General features: G+C 44.2%; 1 protein-coding gene across 6 annotated transcripts in view; it reads left to right on the forward strand.

Annotated features, from left to right (window-relative positions):
* The window catches only part of FAM110B (family with sequence similarity 110 member B), a 148,949-nt gene that overhangs the window by 125,294 nt on the left and 4,559 nt on the right, over positions 1-19,096 (forward strand). Inside the window, exon 1 of one of the 6 annotated variants that reach the window (XM_006747262.3) lies at positions 16,303-16,876. The exons of the other annotated variants lie outside the window; for them this stretch is intronic. The gene's annotated coding sequence lies outside the window, so the exon portion shown is untranslated. Of the gene's footprint in view, positions 1-16,302; positions 16,877-19,096 lie in introns of those variants that run through there. 6 annotated transcript variants of the gene reach the window in all.

The raw sequence follows: 19,096 nt of genomic DNA on the forward strand, positions 1-19,096 counted from the left end.
TTTCGGAGGCCCCTTTCCCTCTGCCCCAGTGCGTATGCGCACACATACACATGCACGCACACACACCCCCTACCTGGGCTGATCAGTTTCTTCCAAGAGAAAAAAAAATCCTTCCCAGAAAGCATCCTGTATCCGGCAGCTGGCATGGACAGCTTGGCAGAGGAAGTGAGACAAAGACCCCACCGCTTGTCACCTTCGCTGTAAGTCAGTCCTATGGGTGTTGGCAGAGGTGCGGTGGGGGGCTTGCCTCCATGCCCTGTCATGATGTGGGAGGCTCAGGGACCCACCAGTACTGTGTTTGGAGTTTCACAGGCACCGTATTCTCAACCTGCTTTCTAGCCCCCCACTCTGGGCCTGTCCTGCGCCAGGGTCCTGCCTCTTTGCGGGTGTTCAGGAAAATCCACTGGCTTGTCACTGGGATCTTCCAGCACACGCTTAGATGTCATTTCCACCGTCCCGTTAGGTTAGCTACTACTCATCCCTCAGCTTGGTGTCTCTCTTGCTCTTTTTGCCATTTTTATTATTCTGTTCTCATTTTAAGAAGATTTAGGGAATGAAAGGAGATAAAAGAAGTCATGCTACCACTTTGAACCAAAAGTAACATTTGGGATTTCTTCTCCACTTTATATATATTTCACATTATTCAAATTATAGCAGTTGCTAGCTGTATTATCCATATGATGCTTCCATCTTTAGAAACCATTGTGCAGAAAATGCTGAATTCTATAACATATCAATATGATAGGGTAAAGATTTTATACACGGATACTAATTACAAATTATTTAATTAACATGACTTGTGCTTTATAAAGAGCAATTGAGAAAGAACTTGTCAGCTGCGCCAGACTTGTTTCCATAGCTGTCCTGATTGTAGACTCTGACCTACTGTTTCTTGCTATACAGACTTGCTTTGGAAGACAGAATAAAAGCAGATTTCTAAGTTAATTAATAGTGTTTGTGACAGAGATTGTTTTGTTCTATTTATATAGAAAATGTGTTCTTCTGATTCTTGAGGAGGTTATGGTATCCATATAGGAAAAAGATCTTTTTAATTTGATATGCTCTTTTATATCTCTGCTCATCTGTGTTACTTTATCTCTCTTTTATCTTTTTTAACATCTTATTCTGGGGAGAGAATCCCTGGTTATTTAAGAAGAGTGTCAATCTACAGAAGATAATAACAGAAATATTCAGCTCTAAAAGGGAAGACAGGGTTCCCAAGGAACATCTTCTTGGCTACTAGGTCTAATAATTAGGCTTGATCTCTACTGCACAGATTAGAGGCCATCATACACTGGCAGAACCTTCAGTACTAGGTGAATTAGGATACATAGTCATCCTGAAATAAAGTGAATTGGACCAGATGGGTCTGTTAAGCCCCTTCTGATGATAAAATCTACTATGAAACCCTCAGCTTTCTTGATAGCAAAGCATTGTGGACCATCGCTCAGAAAAGTTCTAATGGATTCCTTCTTGGGTTGCACATCTACCAAAAAACTTGCATTCCCAAGGCCAAACAGATCTCATAGACTAGCTAGATGTAGAAATCAGGATTCCATATTGCACTGCACACCTAACTTTGTTCATTATCTTTGCTTGCACTCTCTCAATTCCAGAAATAATAACGTGCACCCTAGTGACCCGTGTAAAGGTAGGCAAAGGCAAGAAGGGGAAGACACCCTAAACTGACCCGGTACCTTCTGAGACATGCCAGAGGGTAGGAAAATTGCCTTTTTTGCATCACCAACTCTAGAACAGCTTTCCGTGCTTAAACAGAACTTAAATTTGCAAAGCGCGTGTTTTTAAAGCTTTGCCACTGATTTTACGCACTTCTCTGTTAGAATGGTCATTTAAAATATAAAATGAATGAGGAATACTTAGGAAATGTCATATATGAGATCACTGAATCTTGTTCTTCTAAGTCAGTTGCATAGAAACTGGGGAATTTAAAAAGAAAAAGTGATTCATTCCTTTTAAGGTTGGTAGACCAAGAAGTCAGTTGTGCCCCAAATCCTTTTTCTTTGATGCTAATTTTCTTCTTAATTTCTTGTTAAAATAAGTTTAAAGCACTTCAGTCTGAAGTAGGAAATCACTGAAATTCTGTAATTGTCCATTTGAATTATATGCAATTTTTCCTTGAAAATAGTTTTGAGAAACAATTTCACAGAACACTATGAATGTATTAAATTTTTTTTTATTTCTAATCTCATACACTTCCAACTTGGTATCTTCATAAGCATGAGTAAGTTCATATGTTAATGCCTTATTGTCTTCAATACTATTTTAATAACATATTTCAATCCATGCCAGATTCTGAACTGTAAAAAGGAAAAGGCACTTTTTTTCCAAAACAAAGTTTCATTTTAGAATCTCATAACAATTTAGAAAACACAGTCCCATCTTTATGCTTTTGAGGCCAAAGTTTGAGTCTTAGGTTGTTTTTCAATATTAAAATATGAGAAACGTTAAAGCCTATTTCTCCATGTAAAATGTCTCCGAATCTGACAAACATGTTCATTTCTATTATAGTTTAACTTGTCATTTTTAAAATCTGTGTTCTTTTAAAAATAGTAATTGTTCACTTATTTGGGGAACAGATTGTGTGTTCCCCCCACATCCTGGGCAAGGCTTTTTTTTTCACTTTTTATTCTGAAATTATAGATTCATAGGAATTTAGAAAGATAACAGAAATGCCATATACTGTCTCCTGGCATCCCCCACCCCATGTAATTATAGTGCAGTATCAAAGCCAGGAAATGGACATCGTGACAATGTGTGTGTGTAATGACATATATATGTTACTTTATCACGTGTGTGGTTTCACATAACTACCACAATCAAGATACTGTTCTGTATCACAAAGGTCTCTTTTTCCATACTCCCTTACACACACACACACACACACACACACACACCCCTCCCTAACTCCTGATGACCATGTATGTGTTTTCCATCTCTGTAGTTAATGTAATTGTGAGAATGTTATATAAATGGAATCATTCAGTATATGGCTTTTGGATATTGGCTTTTTTCACTCAGTGTAATGCCTTTGAGATCCATCCAACTTGTTGCATGGATCAGTAGTTCTTCGTGATTTCTGACGAGCATTCCATGGTATGGATATGCTGAAGTTTAATCATTCACCCACTAAGGGCCATTTTGGCTGTTTCGAGTTTTTGACTATTACAAATTAAGCTACTGTGAACAAGTGTGGATAAGTCTTATGTGGATTTGGTTTTCATTTCCCTGGAATAAATGCCCAGGTGTACAATTTCTGGGTTCTGTGTAAGTTTACACTTAGCTTCTTTTTTAAAAAAAAACAAAAAACCTGTCAAACTGTTTTCCGGAGTGTCTCTACCACGTAATATTCCCACTCAGTGCATACAGTGATCCAGTTTCTCTGCATCCTAACCAGCATGATCTTGGTGGTGTCACCTTTTTTATCTTAGTTGCCCTAACAAGTGTTTAGAAATAACTCTTTGTCATCTTAATGGCCAGAGATGTGGAACATCTTTTCCACATGTTTATCTGCCCTTTTTATGCCCTCTTTGTTGAAGTGTCTCTTCATATCTTTTGCATTTTCCAGTTGGGCTGTTTTTTTTAAAGTTGAGTTTCGAGTTATTTATATGTTCTAGATATGAGTCCTTTGTCAGATATATATTTTGCAAGTATTTACTTTGAGTCTGTAGCTTGTCTTTTCATCCTAGTAACAGGGTCTTTCATAGAGCAAAAGTGTTTTAATTTTGGTAAGTCCACTTTTTTTCTTTTTTGGGTCATGCTTTTGTTGTCATATCTAAGAACCTTTCACCAAACCCCAGAATCCCAATGATTTTCTCCTGTATTTGTCCTTAAAACTCTATAGTTTTGTGTCTTCCAAGTAAATCTACAATCCTTTCTGAATTTTTGCATAAGCTATGAAGTTTAGGTCCAGATTCATATTTTGGCCTATAGATGTCCAGTTGCTCCAGCACCATCTGTTGAAAAGACCATCCTTCCTTCATTGAATCACTTTGGAACCTTTGTCATAATAAGCTGACTGTACTTGTCTGTGACGATACTTGCAGTATATTTGGGTTCTCGTTCTGTTCCATTGATCTGTATGTCTGTCCCTCCACAATATCACAGTCTTTATTTCTGTCGCTATTTGATAAGTCTTGAAAGTGAGGAGAGTGATTCCTCCCACTATATTCTTCTTTTTCAAAATTGTTTTGCCTCTTAGAGTTCCTTTACCTTTCCATGTAAGTTTTAAAAGGATCTTGGGTGTGTTTGCATGTAACTGATAGGAGGTTTGGCTTGATACTCTTCCCGCCTTGCACTAAGTTTCATTTAACCTACTTTGCTTCTACCTGCTTCTTCTTTGCTGTCTATATTGTGTAACATGATTGTCTACTTGGAAAATACCAAAAAGTCTACCAAAAATTAAAAAACAAAACAAAATAACTCTAGAATTAAAAAACGGATTCAGCAAGGTTTCAGGGTACAAGATCAACATACAGAAGTTAATTTTATTTCTATATACTAATAATGAGTGAATGGAAACTAAAATTAAAAATCCACTATTACTTACAATGGCTAAAAAAACAAAATACTTAAGGGTGAAGCTAACAAAATACATATAGGCCTTGTATTTTGAAAACTGTAAAACTCTGACAAAGAAATCTGAGATGATCTAAATAAATGGAGAGACATGCCATATTAATAAACTGAAAAACTCAATTTAGTAAAGATGTCAATTATCCCCAAAGTGCTAAGCAGATTTAATGCCTCTCAAAATCCCAGAAAGATTTTTTTTTTGTAAGTACAGCTTCCATTTTCATGCATTTTTTTTTTAACAAGGACATCTAGAATTACCATGTGTTTTGAAAACGATGACTTGACCAGGGAAATGATCTTCCAACACTACCAAATACTTTTTTAATACTTTAAATTAGAGGGGCGCTTGGGTGGCTCAGTCGGTTAGGCATCCGGCTCTTGGTTTCGGCTCAGGTCATGATCTCGGGGTCATGCGATCGAGCCCCTTGTTGGGCTCCATGCTCAGCAGGGAGTCTGCTCAAGATTTTCTGTCTTTCTCCCTCTCCCTTCACTCGCATGCCCACATGTGCTCTCTCTCTCTCTCAAATAAATAAGCCTTTAAAAAAAAATACTTTCAATTAGAAATAACACCTTTACTAAGTAAAATATGAGCACAATAGCTTCTGTACGCCAGGCACCATGCTCAGTGCCTTCCATCCTTTGTGTTATCCTTCACAGCTACCATGGGAGGAAGGTGCTATTGTCATTTCCATGTAATAGACAGAAAAGCAGAAGCATGTGGAGGGAATTTACTCACCCAAGGTCACAGGACCAGAGCATACAGACGCAGGACTGAAACCTGCAACTTGAGTCCGGAGTCTACCCTGCATTCAGAGGTCTTGCCGTCTTCCTTAGTGTCAGCAAGGGACTCACACCTTCTTTCTCAGATAACCCTACTTTTTGAAAATCACCATAATCCTTATATCATTTTGCTACCTGGTTTCCTGCAAGGCTGGTTTTTTGTTTTTGTTTTTGTTTTTTTTTAAAGAGAGAGAGTGTGCGAGGCAGGGGAGTAGGGGAGAGGGAGAGAGAGAATCCGAAGCAGGCTCCATGCTCAGCACAGAGCCTGATTCTGGGCTCGATCTCCCAACCCTGAGATCATGACCTGAGCTGAAATCAAGAGTCAGATGCTTAACCGACTGAGCCACCCAAGCACCATCCCCTGCAAGGCTGTATTTGATTATTCCCAGTATACCATAACATTCTAGTTCTAGCTAGAGAGTTGGGCCCAAAGATTATATTAATCAGCAACAAGGCAACATTTAATAGATACTTTTCAGAATAACTTTTTTTTGGGGGGGGTGGGAGGGGGTTCATCTAGAAGAGCCTTTCCCATCTTTCAGAGAGGGATGACTATGGAAGTGTTGTCTTTTGCCCCGCAAGTGAAAGAAATGGATTTTGGAATGACACATTACTTTTCGTAGGTGTCAGGGGAAGTAGGTCACTTTATAGTATTTATCATAATATTTGAAAAAACTGACATTGAAAAATGAGAAGTTGAATATTGAGTAGTTCTTTGTCCAAAGACTGGAAATGGATTACTGAGATACTTTCTTCTGAGATAGACAATAGGTTTTTTTATATAGTTTCTTTTCTCCTGTTTCGCCGTGAGATAAATTTCAATTTAATGGTCAATTGTAGCTTCATAAAAGGTGTCATTTCGCCTTTACATATATTTTTTGGCTTCATTTATTGAAATATTTTTCCAGACATACTTGTATCCACAAGAAGGCTCTAACCCTTGTGCTCCAGAAACAATTGGAGAGATCATGAGAGCCTTAGTAAGTAAAACAGGTGAACCTTTAAAAGTCTCCATTTGTCTTTAAAACTATTAAACAAAAGAGAAAAATCCAGTGCCCTCCCTCTAGAAATCAATAAAGAAAAAAGAATATCACAGAAGAGTTAGATTCCCTCTAAGCTAATGGAGGGGGAAATTACATGAATCAAAATGTTCATTTTGGAAACATAGGCATGGCATCCAGTGAGTGGTTCCTGATGCTCTCTCTCAGTTCAGAGCCAGTGGCCTCCTGTTGCAGGCGTATGAGGTCCTGACTGCAGGATTTAATGACTCCCATTTCTAAACTGCAGTTGTGGATAAACGTTTTCGAAAGAATTTGGGATGACATGATCTCAAAAATAAGCTGACACTCCATATGCAAATGTTAATGCAGTGCGTCATTGTTAACATCCAGCTCTTGAGCACATCCGGAGGATACCCCTGACCTCCAGGTATCAACCACACCTTCCTTGCCCCTGTAATCATTCCTTAATCCAAGACATGGCTCCTACATGGTGATTTCCATGGTGAGCCCATAAACTCATGGGGCATCTTCAGAGCCTGTGCACTGCTTGAAGGATTCTACACAGTCTGTATATGGAAACATGCTGTGTAAGGAGTATGAGAATTTTGGGGTCATAAAGAATGTGAGAGATCAACTATGGTACAGATCCAGAACTACTAGAACAGTGCGGAAGAAAGGTGGTCAGCTGACAAGGCACAGCTGGGTCTCCGTGGCCATGGTTGACAAGATATCCTGCTCCCTCTTCCTTCCCCTCTTTCAGCCAGCAATCTTGGGGCGCCTGGGTGGCTCAGTCTTTTAAGCATCTGAATTATGATTTCTGCTCAGCTCATGATCTCGGTTGTGAGATCCAGCCTCGAGTCAGGCTCCACATTCAGCGGGGAGTCTGCTTGAGAGAATGCTCTCTCGCCCTCTGCCCTCCCCCCCCTTACTTTCTTAATGTAGTCTACTCAATTATTCTTTCAGAGCTTAATAACTTAGGACAGTTTATCTTCAAACGTTTCTGCTGACTTCATGTTCTGTCTTTATGTTTTCTCTGTCCTCCTGTTCCTGTCTTCTTACTTTGAACATAGTAAATTAAATCTAGGCAATGAGAAACGTTTCAGAGAAACAGACTTATTGAAAAGGCACTTGACATTCACCTGCCGCACCCTCCCTCCCACTGCAGGAATCCCCTCTAAAATTTCTCAGACAGATGGTAAGCCTGTGTCTGCACAGACCCTTCCTGGGAGAAAAAGCTCACTCTTTACAAAAGAGTTAGTTCCAGTGCGGGATAGTTTTAACTGTTCGAAAATTCTTCCTTCAGTCAGTCTGCACGTTGCCTCTGCAGTCTCTGATGTTCCTCTGACGGTATTTCTCCAGCTCATCAAAAAGAACAGTGGCTAACAAGGACGGCCACCTGTGCTAAGGTAGATCCTAGCGCCATCTGCATGGCACAGGTGAGGAGCAAGAAGGCCAAGGAGGTGCCGGTGGTAAAGAGTGGAGCCAGGGTGGGAACCCCAGAACCTGGAGGATGCAGCCACCTGAGCTGCTTCTTCCCTCCTTGTTTACTTAGCCCATATGGTCCTCTGTAATCTGTTTCTCTCAGACGACTTTCCCCCACTCACCATTGGAATGGTTACAAGTTAGTATTCTCTGACTTTTGGTCTTTGGCTCTGCCCCCTTGCTGTTCTTCCTTAGAACCCAGACATCAAATCTCACCACCTTTTCTCTGAATTGTGCAGTCTGCTCGCTGGAATGTTGTGGATGCCACACTCACGTCAGTAGCCCCAGCACCTACAAAGGTGGCTGGCGCGGGGTCGGTGCTTGGTCGGTATTTGTCCCGTGATTGACTTCCTGCCTTTGTTGTTATATGCTCTGTGAATTCTGAGCTCTTTTTCCCTGGGGTCTCTGATTTCCCATTGGTAAACTTTAAATTCACGGGGAGAGTTGTTGATTCTTGTCACTATCAGGTTTGGCCTCTGTGGCAGTCTGTAATCTGTGCTAGAAGGTAGCTGCTGACTCACTGCGGTCTAGGAGCATTCTCGCAGCAACACCAGCAGCTTTCTGTGCATCTTGCAGCGTCTGCCCCATGCCCACCCACGGGCTCCGAGGGGTCCGTAACCTACCACCTTGACCCACAGCAGTGCTCCCCCCCTGCCATTCCTTTAGAGCCGTCATCATTTAGACAACTGGCCCAGTGTCACAGGCCAGTTACAAGACGTCCCATCCAACCTTCCGACACGTCTAAGCCGTTACTCGGCACCTGTGTTAAAGTGTGTGGTTCTCGTGTTTATTCCCGTTTTCAGTGCATTTGTGTGAAGTCTCTCTCCCGCATGGTGCGCATGTTTCTCTTTCTACTGTATCATTTCTGTCAACATACACATGTGCTGTCAATTCTACCATCTTAAAGAAAAAGAAAAAAAAGGAAAACAACGCTCTCTTGATCCCACTTCTCCAGCCGGCACCTCCTCTCAAAGCTCCTGAAACAAGCCGCCAGCACACAGTCTCGTCTTTCTTCCAGTCTCTCCCCAGCAGACACTTGACCAGGCTCTTTCTACTGAAGTCAGCAGGTAATTTCCTCCTTGCTACATCCTTGTTCTCTTTTTCTTTTTAGCAGCTATACTCACCAGACTATGTATTTTCTGTATTGCTCTTATTTATTGACATGTATGTGAGCGCCATATGAGTGGCTCATTTTCTTCCCTGCCTGGCCTCTAGTAGATGCTCAGTAAACATTTTCTGAATGAACGAGGAGGCTGCTGGTGCTTCCTGCATTCTAGACCTTCTGTGTCTATAAACTTGCCTAAACATGCCCCTTTACGGGGCAGCTCCCTTGAGGGCAGGGAGGCTATAGGAAGCTGTCTTTGTCCTAGTGAGTGGGTCTCCGTGGTCTGAAGGATTCATGCCCCTCTACAGGTAAGCCCAGAGCGGGGCTTGGGCTTCATCAGGACAGAGTCTGGTTGTTACCTCATCAGCTGATGACTAGCTTGTTATTTTTCCGGCGTTAAGAAGAACTTCTAATTTCCTTAGCAAGGTATTGGAATAATTACTTTCCACTAAGGAGGGTGAAGTGAAATTTTGAGATCCCCTCAGAGAACCGTACCAGCCCGAGCTTTTATAGTCAGTGCCACAAATTGGATCTATGGGGCCTCTTTTTCATATGTTATGAAGGCCATCTCGCCGGGTTTTCAGAACATCCCTCCTGCCTCTCATCCCCCCTCACTGTTTCATTCTCTGGCACAAGCCAGCACCGCTCTCTGCGGTTTCTCCCCACAGCGGGGTCGCAGTTTCTGCTACCACTGCAGGAAGGAGGTTTTGTTATGAAAGCGGCCTGGGGCCTGGCATCACATAGGTTGGGGGTGGCAAGGAGGGTGCCTGTGCTGTTCTTTCCTCCCTTCCTTTCTGGCTCATGCCCAGACCCAGCCCCTCGTCCCTCCGTCCAGGGACAGATGTTTCCTTGACTGTTCAGAGCGATGCAAGGGCACAGGCTGAGAATACAGCCACCCCCTGAGGTTGACAACAAGCTGACCGGCTTCAGGCAAGTCCCTTAAACGTTCTGAGTCTCAGTTTCCCCGCTAAGTGAGACCGCTAAGTGTTTCGCTAAGTGGGACAAATGATACCTGTTGGGCAAGGCTGATAAATATAAGGCATCCATCCCATCTAGCCTGAGGTCTGGCAAAGGAAAGGTAGCCCCCTCCCCTCCACAAATGGTTGTTGCCATATTTCTCTTTGTAGGCTTAGGGATTATGCCTAAAATCAAAAGCCTGAGAGATCATGAAGCACTAAACACCAACAACCATGTTTTGGCACAAGCAAAACAACTCTTGTTAAAAAATAATGGAAAACTGGGCGCCTGGGTGGCTCAGTCGTTGAGCGTCTGCCTTCGGCTCAGGTCATGATCCCAGGGTCCTGGGATCGAGCCCCGCATCGGGCTCCCTGCTCAGTGGGGAGTCTGCTTCTCCCTCTCCCTCTTCCCTTCCCCTCTGCTCTTGCTCACTCGCTCGCTCTCTCTCTCACATTGTAATGTGTATTTCAGAGTAAATATCCTTTTACCCCAAGGCTGATCCCTAGAAATTAAAAATATTTTCAGAAATGAAGTTTTGGTCTGTATTGCCAACCTTAATCTTTGTTATTGTATGTACGTGCTAGCACTGCTTGGAGTACAAGTCTACACAGCTAGAAGAAAAAGCAGTATGCAAAATGCAGATGCTTAGAATTGGTATCGGTGGAGTACTGGGGGCAGGGTGCCCAGATCCGCGCACAGCCCTGGATTCTGGCCGGGTTCTCAGAGGCCACTCGCAAGTACTTACCCTCTACGCTCATACAGGGGCATCAGGCAGCCTTCCGGGGGTAATCGTGAGGATGGATGTGGGGACATTCTTAGCAGTATCTCCATGAACAACACACATTGCTATCAGAGTTCATAATCTGTGAGATCGTTGAGCTCTTGCAAGATCTTTAGGCTCCTGGTCTGCCTAACTAGGGGAGCCAGCTAACACTGAGACCCACGTTAACTAGCAAGTCTTCTAAAGCCTGTGATTTGAGTATACTAGTCTATAAAAAAGGACAGTGGTCCCTTGAACTCAAAATTCATTTAGAATTTGGCCTTGGCCTCCCACATTCTCACAGCTGAATGTAAAGCCACATAAAACTCTCTCTAGGAGAGGAGAGGATAGAAAGTGGGATCATTTTATGTTTGTTTGGAGAAGGCAGGCAGTCCTACTGGATTTTCATTAGGAATTCTAGTAGCCCTAAGTACAAGTACTTTTTAATTACTTGTAGTTATTTTCATTAAGCAAGCCATTATATTGGCCAATGATTTTTGGCGCCGGCTACATGCTCAGCCTTGACTTCTATAATCTCAGGTGAAAGGCAGGGCTCCCCCACACTGGAACAAGTTGGTGGCCCTCTTGTAGCAACATTTTCTTTACCTTCAGCCAAGGAAGAATGTTGAGCCAGAAATGTGATTTTTTTTTTTTTTCCCTCTGATCCACTGTTTCGTTTAAATTGTCTTAAATAGGAGGAAGACATTTTAAAAGAAACCCATAACATTTTTAAATAATGGATTGACTTCAAACTGAAAATGAAGCATGTGAATATGTTTTCTAAATGACCTTGAGAATGACATTAAAGTAAAGAATCCATCATGGATTGAGATTTGACTTGCTATTTTTCTCTTACCAATTTTAGGTTTGATTTCATTTTTAATAATGACTTTATTATTTACTCTAGCCTGGTTCACTCACATAACTGTTTGCTTTGAAATTTGAAACCACATATTTTCTCTGTAACTCAAATAAAAATGGGGTCATGCGAATGACCTTTCAGACAGAAACTGCACAGTCCATCCACTTTGACAGAAATAGCGCGCGCGCGCACACACACACACACACACACACACTATCGCTTGAGAGTAATGGAATCATTTTAAGACAAAAGATCATTCAGTTACCGTAAAGCTTGAAATCTAATGATGGTGATTATCAATGCCAAGTTGTGGACACTGGGGACGAAATTTAATAACCGCTCACATTTACTGAGCAGACTTGGTGCCGAGTTCCACGTGAGCACTTTTCAGTGTATTACCTCACGGAATTCCCACATCAGACCTAGGAAGTAAAGGAGTCATTATCCATAGGTGAGGAAACTGAGGTACACTGAGCTTGAGTAAACTTCCTGGAGTCGTAGACCTGCAAGTGGCCCAGCTGCGGAGTAAGTGCAGTTGACCTTGGCCCTGGAACCCGGGCTCTGAACTGAGGGGCAGCGAGTCCAAGGGCAAACAGAAAACCTGAAGGCTATTATGTGGAGCCCTTTTGTTTTCTGCCCTGGATTCATGAGGGGTAAACAGGAAGTGTGTGTACTCTTTTTCCCGTGCCCTGAGAACTCATCTGGCCGAGTTCTCCTTTCCATCGCTGGGATGAAATCTCAGATGGGACCCATCGCCTCTTCAGTTAGTCTTAAATAATTGAAAGTTCTCAGATCAGTTTCAGGATGAAAGAGCCCAGTCCAGCGTTTGTCACGACCCAAACTCCAACCTCTCATCTGGTTTAAATGAGCTTCTCCCTCTTCCAGCTCAGGCCTGTGTTGGCTTGGAAGGGGAGGAGGAGGATTTGCTGTGGAGGAGGAGACTTAATAAACATCGTGGGTTTTTTCCCCTCCTTCCTTGCTCCAGCTCCTTTGCCACTCATTATTAGGTGTCGCTTCGGACGTCTCCCGGTAGTAGGTCCTGTGAGGGTGTGCGAATATGCAGGGTAGGCAGAGTGCTAAAGGAAGGATGACAAGATTCCTCTCCTTGGCCCTGGGCATGGGGGATTTAAGAGCTGGCTCTCTCTGGGGGCTTTTGGGTTCCCTGGGGGCAGCCACACCCCCTCCCGCCGCTAGGGGGTGCTCACAGCCTTCCCCTCGGTGCAGGGCTGCTGGCTTCCTTCGGGGGTGAATCTGTGGGGGAATTCCTTTTACCATAACCCCAGACCACCTTTTCCCAAGTATATATGTGGACCTAGGAAACTCCTACCCCTGTACGCATGGAAACACAGCTTCCTCTCACCTATCTGAGACCAGGGTAGACATACATAGTCACTGTCCTACATCACAGCCCTGAGCAGAGACCTTGAGACTGCCCTTGCTACTGTTTTCCTGAGGCAAAGTTGTCTCCCATTCCCATCTTTGTTTGCCCACCGGACAGGAAGAAACACTGTGGGTAACAAATTGCAGGCCCTCCCCTCTTCCCCCCGCTCCCCGTACTTGCTCGGCTCACAGCGCCACCTGGAGGATATTCCCATAACACAGTGCCTCCTGGGTTGTCAGAATAATTTTCGCACATTTATCAAAAGGCCGCAAGTTTCGTGCTGCCCCACTGGTGTATCCCAGCACATTATACTAGAGCCAGTGAGATAGATATCACTTCTTGGTCCATATCTAGGAAGTCGTTAGAAGCTAAGAGTTGGCCTCTCCCACATCTGTGCACTCATTCCAACATCTGTTTCTATCCTGCAGTTGTGTAGAATGGACGTTTCAGGAGAAACAGGGCTTAAAGAAAAAGTGGGGAAGTAGTTTACCCAACATGTGGAAAATTGAAACAAAGTAATGGAAACCCAGGGCCAGGATTGCTTACTAAATAACATATGAAGACCTCTAGCCAACTGAAAAAATAAGCTGAAAAAATGATGAGGATACTGGAATCAAAAGTTGAAATGTTATTAGGAAAAGCCCCTGGGGGGCGCCTGGGTGACTCAGTTGGTTAAGCGTCTGCCTTCAGCTCAGGTCATGAGGGATCAAGCCCCGCATCTCATCCCTGCTTCTCCCTCTCCTACTCCCCTTGCTTGTGTTCTCTCTCTCTAATAAATAAACAAAAATCTTCGAAAAAGAAAAAAAAAGAAAAAAGAAAAAGCCCCTGGCTTCCAAGAATATACAAAGTGATAGCCTGGTTGGCCAGATTATTTCACTTACAGCTTGAAGCGGATGCTGACGGCAACGCTGAGGTCAGTAAAGAAGATTCAGCTGCCAGAATTATAGATGAGCAGGATTCACCGGACGATAAAAGAGAGAACAAGGCACGTCATTAAGTAATTGAAAAAGTACAGGTCCTGAAAGGGCAGTGGTTTTGACTTAATGCTTCCAGATGGTTGGCCCTCTGATTTCTTAGTTTCTGTTCAATCAGTAGAGTGCAAATTCAGTCCGTTTTTGGAAACATACTTTCACGACTTCCCCATTTACTTTTCCACTTTCGATATGCTCCTCTACTTTTGCATTGTTTGTAAATTATTTTTGCAGCATAAAAGAAATGAATACAAAGGAGTATGCACTCAGAAGGAAAGATGTTGAAAACGTGGCATATTCATTAAAATGGATAAATCGGTGTCTTCCAAGTGGAATAGTGTTGCTTCCTTTAGCCCCCAGAATTAAGCATTATTTATGAATACATTTTGCTTCTAAATATAATTTTTTTGTGGTAACCATGGTATTGTTAACTATGTGCGATATGTATTCAGGAGGTGACAAATTTTGTGACACCCTGCTGGTTCAAAAATCATTGGCCACAGGGGTAAGGCCCGATGTGTGCGTGCACACAGCTAGTTTGCAGGGGCTGCTGTGGTGGGTTTGGCTCAGGCCTGACGTGCAAAAGAGGGAGTGATGGAAGAGAGTGTGTACTTCCCCACAAACCACTTCTCAGTGGTCATACCGGAAGCCCAGAGTCGTCCTCAACACACCCCCTCGCCCTCCACACCTGGTCCGTCTCCAAGGTCAGCCCAATGTACCTTGTCAGCATCTCTTGAAATCATCCATGCTTCTCTCCATCCCCAGAGACACCCTCCTCATAATTGTTATGTGAACGAAAAGTGTCTGTGCCCTTATTGAACCTTCTCAAATCCCGCAAAGAGGTGGGTACTGTTATTATTCCCATTTTGGAGATGGAAAACTTAAGGCACAGGCAGGTACAGTAACGTGCCCAAGGCTACTCAGCCTTTATGGGGCTGAATTCTCTGCTTGCTATTTCCGTGCCCCCAGAGCCCCAGACTTTTATTCATTTACGAGACAAGAAAGCCTGGTTGGCTTTCCTCTGTGCCAGAGGTGTTTCAGCTCTAACCTGATGCTCGAAGAAACTAAGAAATCCAGACCCAAAGGCAGTTGCTCCGAGCCCTGCCGCCGCCTCCTTCCTCTGGACAGTTCTGACTGGCTCCTGTCTGCAGCCCCTCTGGCCCCCTTCTCCTGCTTCCCATCCTCTGCTGCCGGGGGGATTTCTTAAAAATACGGATCTGACCATGTCACTGATGCTTCATTCCCCTTCAGTGTGCTCCCCGTACTCTGCCTCAAATCTGGAGTCCATCTGCCCCCACCTCGCCCAGTGGGTCTCTGACTGATGTCCCCCTAGCACTCCGCACAAGCTACTGGCTGTCTTTGATGCTTCTGGATTGTACCATGAACTCAGTAGACAGCCACTTCAAGAGAGGATGGACCCACTTCCCGTGCCTTTATTCCAGATCCTCACTGCCCTTCATCTGACTGCTGAGAAGTGGTTTGTGGGGAAGTCCTTTGGGACAGGCCTGCCACATTTGTCACGAGCATTATTCAATTCATATTCATCATATGCATTTTGAATCTTTTTTTCTAAATTGTCATGACTTCCTGTTTCTTTACACCTGACACCTAATTGCTCCATCAACGGGTACTCACTGATTGAGCACAGCCCATCATTCAGTGAGCACTCATATATTGTGAGTGCATTTCTCTTATATTTGTAAGGAATTCAGAAGGTAACACTGTCCTGTGAAACTGTGCATTTTTACTTCACTGAAAAAGATGTTTCTCTGTGCTGAAATGGGAAAATGCAAGAATAGAGCTGTGAGAGTGACCCCACCCCCCAGCAAGTTGGAGTTTGATGCTTTAAAGTCAGTAGCATAAATACTCTTACAAAAAAAGTCAGAAAGTGACATGGCACAATTGTATACATATTGTCAGTGTTCTGTGATCAGACATGTTAGGAAATTAGAAAGATGTGTTCTTCGAGAACCCTTATTAACCTCAAAGGTAAACTGCTTCTTTTGTTATTTGCCTCCAAGAATGTTTGAACTGAAGACGTTTTCAAGCTCACCGAATTCAACACATTCAATTTTCATAGAGAAGGTCACGACGCTGAGATGTTCGGTGATTGGAATTTGAATTAGGCTCCCTCTTGACAGCAGTATTACCACCTTTTCTGGGCCGTAAGGCATGTGGGAAATGGCCAGTCTTCCCATATTTAAGAAACTTCGATGGGTGGGTCTAGGACTGTGTTCAATCCCGGGGTCCTTGCTCTAACTGCAGTGCTTTCTTCCTACTTAAAATTTAAAGACCAATTAGGCATTAACTGTCTCCTTCTTTTTACTTACCAGAAGCACTTGGCCCACAGCGTTTCACAAATTGAATTTTAAAATTGGGAGAGTTTCTGCAGAGATCTGGACTTGCTGCTTCCACAGTGAACGGCAGTCCCCATAGCAGCCCTTAGCTGGAGGCCGCAGTTGCCCATGATCAGCCCGACCTCAGAGGTTGAGGCGCGTGGTACCTGGATTCTAGGAACTTTACCTTTAAGCATTTTTCGTATGAAGCATATGTTTCGAGGCTCATTTTCTCTCCTTAACTGCCTTCAGGGTTGCAAATGCCCTTAGTCCTAGCGCGCTGGGTCTCCCCAATGTCACGGTTCTAGTCTTTACCTAGCAGCCCCTGTGAGTAGCTGGCAGATTTGAAGGTAGGTTCAGGCCGCTTTGGTTTTACAAGTTTTGAATTCTCTGGTTGCTATTTCCGTGCCCCCAAAGCCCTAGACTTTTATTCATTTACGAGACAAGAAAGCCTGGTTGGCTTTCCTCTGTGCCAGAGGTGTTTCAGCTCTAACCTGATGCTCGCTGGACCGGCTTCCTGGGCATCACCTGGGATCTGCGAGAAACACGGGAGCTCGGGCCCCACCCCAAACCTACCTCAGAACCCTGCGTTTCAAGGACATCCCCAGGGAGTCGCGGGCACATTCAAGTTGGAGAAACACTGCCAAAGTGAGTGGGAGTCACCGTTTGTTTCTGGGCCCTCTGTCCCTGGCTGGTATGCCGCTTCAGCCCTCCCCGGCCAGAGCAGGGCTCCCACACAGATAGCGTGACCCCTTTAGCCCCAATTCTCCATTGGGAAGGAGGCGGCAGGCCAGATCGCGGTGGAGTTCACGTGTGCCCTGGTTCAGCGGACCGTTTTGTACCTCGACTCTGCCAAGCTTTATTCTCCAGTTCATTTTAGACTTTCACAAAATGTTCGAATGGTTATTCAACGGGGTCGAATGTTGTAGCCCAATAGTTTGCGAGTGTACCTTTCTCTCTCCCTCCAGCTTATTGTTCCCTCTTCTTAGCCATAAGTCAGGGATCAAGCAGGGCTGTATGACGACTGTGGTTTGTGCAGTCCTATGCAGGTGAGAGCTGATTTTCCTTTCCTGGAGCAAGATGAGGAAATAGCAGCCTCTCCTGGCCACACCTGAGGCATCTGCCCAGGTGTCAGGGACCGGTGACGGGGATGCGTCAGCGGGGAGGAGGGGGGGTCACGTGCCGTGGTGCTCCCTGAGCACAGTTCCTGGTTGTCACATTAATGACGTCAAGACATAGCCCCAGGTTTCCAGGTGTGTCACCTACCATGTGATTCGTCTTTTCAACTGTACTTGGCCCACATCGTAACAAAGTCTACACTACAGAACTCTGGGAATATACATCTCTGTCCCAGCCCACACTGTTGAAGCATTGAAAAGTAAAAGGACAGAAGTTAGGGATTATAGAAGTACTAGAAGAAGGAGCAGCCTAAGGCACCTTCATTTTGTCTGAAGTTGGTATAGTTTGTTGGCTAAAACAGGCCCTCTAGCACCCGACCTGTTCCTACAGCATTGTCTTCTGCTTTCGATTCTTCCGGGAAAATGCTTTTTCTTGTCCTCTCCAAAGAGTTCAAATTAAAACTTTTAAACTCCGAACGCGGTCATGTGTAAATATCAGTGTGTTGAAAATTATTAGGGCAATTGGGAATGACAGAGGAGAGAGGGGAGGGGCGGAACAAAAAGGAAATGAAGTGGAAAGTGGTTACAATCACTGTCTTTCTCACATAATCCTTTCACATTGGTTTTGTTCTAGAAACTGCTCCCCAAGGTTAGATGGCTTGGAGCAAATGGGTGTGCCCACAGGAGCCCTTCTGAGGGCATCTGCCTCCATTTACCCATTTTCACGCCTTTTTTTGGGGAAGAAATCAAACAGTGTGAAAGCAGGCCAAGTGAGCTTCCTGAGGTGTGCGCCCTGGTAAATAAATAGACCAGTGTCCGTCAGTCTTGTGAGTTAAGAGTAATGATTCTTATTTAGGGTTCCAACGGATCCAGAACCCGCCGTCACAGACAGGGCATGCTGCAAAGTCGGTTTGGTGGCAATGTAGATATTTGGGTTTCTGGTCCTGGTATGATCGAATTAGAAGGGAAGATAGTCATGCAGGCCACCGTGGGCTATAAAGCCAGTTCACATTAGATGATCAGGACAACTCATCATTCAGAGGATATTTTCCTAAGAACAGTAAATGCAGGAACCATGGTGCAGTCACGGGCCAATAGTCCCGGATGCCATTTTGAAATTGGAAATAGTTCATTCATTCTTAGCTCCTCAGAACCACATGATTTAGAGGGAGAAAGGATCTGGGGAATCTCATCCAAGCACTTCATATCGCAGGTGAGGAGAGGAGGCCCCAGGAGAAAGGGGTATGAGCTCTGTCACCTACCACCCACTGGGCCACCTTCCTGCTTGCCTTGCGGGAGGTTTGCTTTGGTCCTTAAGCACAAAGCTGATGGGCACAAATCTCAGGCCTGTCCTTCACTCTGCCCCCAAATGTACTGCCACTGTCCCATCTCTGGACACATTTGGAAGCCCCAGATGTGAAGCTGGAGTGGAGTGGGTGGGGCAACCCTCTCTCAAGCGCTCTGGAAAGAACCAGTGGGGTTGCCTCTGAGCCCAGGCTCTGCTACCTGTTCTGGCTCTGAGCTTCTCAGTGAAGGGGTCCCCAGTTCACCTTCCCAGTCAGGTGGACCCAGGGTGGTGGATGAAGAAATGCAGAAAGCTCCGCAGAGAACTTGCTACTCCCCTCCGCCATTTCACTCAGAATTTGTTCAAAGAAACAGTCTCACTTAATCTTCATGAGAGGGGGGAAGGAGGTGGCTTTTTCAACTAAATTGAAGTATCATAATAGAACTGCACAATTAAAGGAAGTCA

The sequence above is a fragment of the Leptonychotes weddellii genome, chromosome 4, assembly GCF_054177405.1.
Source record: "Leptonychotes weddellii isolate Sample4059 chromosome 4, ASM5417740v2, whole genome shotgun sequence".
In the NCBI taxonomy this organism is placed as follows: Eukaryota; Metazoa; Chordata; class Mammalia; order Carnivora; family Phocidae; genus Leptonychotes; species Leptonychotes weddellii.